Consider the following 2,859-nt stretch of genomic DNA (forward strand, 5'->3'; position numbering starts at 1 on the left):
GCTAGCATGGCTGTAGACTCTCTGGGGCAGGGTGAAATCTGTGCCTGTTTTTATTGACACAGTTCTGCACAGACGTCCAATAATAGCGAATTATACGTGCACGCGGTTGCGGGGGTGAACACATTGTTGGGCGACTATACAATGTGCTGTTACAGCTGTCTTTTTTTCATATCATACGGACTCTTGTAACTGAATCAACATATCTGACACAACACCTTATTTTCTGACATCAGCTGTACAAACTGCCTTCATTCAGAAGATCCCAGAAAAGAGAAAATCTCTAACATTTCCACATGTTTGGCCACAGTGTTGTCTGATAAATGTAATGTGTCTCTTACGAAGAGTTTAGCCATTCGAACATGGAAGGAAAAGACTGCAATTCTGAGAAAATGGCAACTAATATGTCCCCAATTCCTTATGAATTCCATTCGTTGTGTGTTTTGTTTGTCAGCTTTCTCGGGTGGACGTTCTCCCTCATTAGTCGTCATCACTCCACCAGGTTTTCTTTGGACGAGCCCGAACTTGTGTTCCAGACAAACTGGACCTTTCCCTCTGTACAGTAGGTACCTAGAGTGCCTTTCTTCAAACAGCAGATAATATTTGTCTCTTGACTTGCACTGTGACTTGTAGAACCTTACTAACCCTCCGGATAAATCCTCCCACCCCGACCCGCCTCCCCCTCCGAGNNAGAGCTCCCCCCTCCCCGAACCTCCGGAGCACAAACCCGGTCCCTTCACCTCAGGCTGCCAGTAGTCAATGCAAGTTACCAACTACGTTCATATTCTCACACAGCCGTTTAGAGTGACCAGATAGTGTTTTGTTGTTGTTTATTATAGGAGTTGCCTTAAATGTGTTTTATTTTCCTTTATTAAACTTTTACATTATTAAAAAAAAAAAGAATCGCTGCAGACGCTGGCGAAGCTCAGAGGTCGATTGGCGAGCTCCAAAGAGAGGATTGTTGGTGATGAGATCTCGCCCGGTGTGGCAGCCAGCTGTTTGTGACGCACTTTTGGTTCGACCAGTATTATTATTACAGAGTGTAAAGAACGGGGCGGTCCGGTTCCCGTGTAGTCGGCTCCTCGGTCAGGAATCGGGAGCTGTTTTTGTTTTCATTGTTCCCGCCGTGCTGTGGTTCTTCTTCTTCTTGTGTTTTCGGAGGAGTTTGTTACAATCAGGTCACGTAAAGCCGGAGCCTGTGTGCATTTGGAACGAACAAACTTTAGACCCAATTAGCAACATCTGTCCACTCTGGTGGAACGCATGCCTTCTTATGCAAATTTTTATACAAGATTTGTCAAACCTTTTTAATATGCATTTTATTTTATTTTATTTACTTTTGTTCTTTTTTTAAAAACTCGAGTCACCTTTTTTTCTTTTGGCATCCTGATGCCAATTGTGTGCAGTTCAGTGCGGTAGCCATCCACGTTAGAATGTATGGAAGCTCATTTCTGCCAATGTGACGGGAAAAAAAGATCTTTCTCATTGTAATGAGAATCTTTATCAACTTATTGACTTAGTAAAATAATGACTTTGTGATACTAAGTAAAAATATTGTAAAACTATCCTGTTATTTTGAGAAAGTTTATCATTATAATGACTTTCAGAATCTTTTTTTTTGCCTCACTTTGGCTGAAATGAGGTTCCATAAAAACGGAGACATTTCTTCCTGCAAGCAGAGTTTTAACAGACGGAGCAGCGAAATTCTCCTGAGTTTAGATTTTAATTTGGCTTATGCACCATGCTGAATGTCGGGAGGGGGTTCGTGTCTAAATTGTGTCATTGTATTCTAGAGAAAAGAATTCCTCGGTTTCTATTTAGTCAAGCTCTAAAAGTGAATTTATCCAAAGAACTCTACATTTCTGTTTGGAAGCCTTTAATGTTGCATATCATTTGGAAATTAATTTCTGCGTCAGCATCGTGTGCAAGCTGAGAGGACCGTGTTTGTATTAGAGGAAGTCTTATATGCATTGAAACGTTCGCCTCCAGCTCCCCCGTGTGGTAAAGTTTTCAGCTTTTTACTTTAAAAAAAACAAAAAAACGATCAAGTCATGATTGTGGCCTTCTAGTATTCTGTCGATAACATGACATCACCCCATCGTTACGGCTCGCCATCCATCCTGTCCGGACCCAACTGTACACCTGAAGCTTCTTACCTCATCCACAGCTAATTCCATTGGGGGTGTGTTGAGTGCAAAAAAAATGAATAAAAAATAAAAGAAGTCTTTTTTTATCTTCCATTTGGTGAGATGCATTGTAGCGATATGAATAAAGAAAAAGTTCACCTGGTGTGCTGAATAATGTGTAAATTGGTAATTACACAATCTGAATATTTGTATAATTGTTTGTATTTTTTCATAATGATTTTGGAAAGGAATGTGTTTATTTTTTTGACTTCTGTTCCAGATGTGTCTTCTGTTGGCCTGACATTGTGACTGGTCTGGTGGGATTCTTACCTCTGTATTGAGCCTCTTCTGTGATGAATTCTTTGTATGCAGTGTTTAGGAAATACTGTAGGGAACATGGGGAGGAGTTGATATTAGGAGCATTTGATCAATTTGTATTTATTTATTTTATCATTTTGTTAATAAATTGTGAAAAGCAGAGTGGCTTTGTTTTTCATTAACAGTTTTATAGGTTGTATCACCTGATTATCAGACTGAATAGACCTTTTTCACAGCAACCTGTGACATGAAACAGTAGGGTAAACCCAGGTGCTCTGTTCCGTTCAGGTCAGAGTCAGCTATGTGCTAAGCTAATCTATGTTGAAAAGTCAACCACATTCCAAAGATTAAAAGATATAATAAATAAATATAGTCACATCTTAAGTTAGCTAATGTTAGCAAAATGCTAACTAACTAG

The sequence above is a fragment of the Morone saxatilis genome, unplaced genomic scaffold (genome assembly GCF_004916995.1).
Source record: "Morone saxatilis isolate NCDOM2014 unplaced genomic scaffold, NCSU_SB_2.0 Contig2, whole genome shotgun sequence".
NCBI classification, from domain to species: domain Eukaryota; kingdom Metazoa; phylum Chordata; class Actinopteri; family Moronidae; genus Morone; species Morone saxatilis.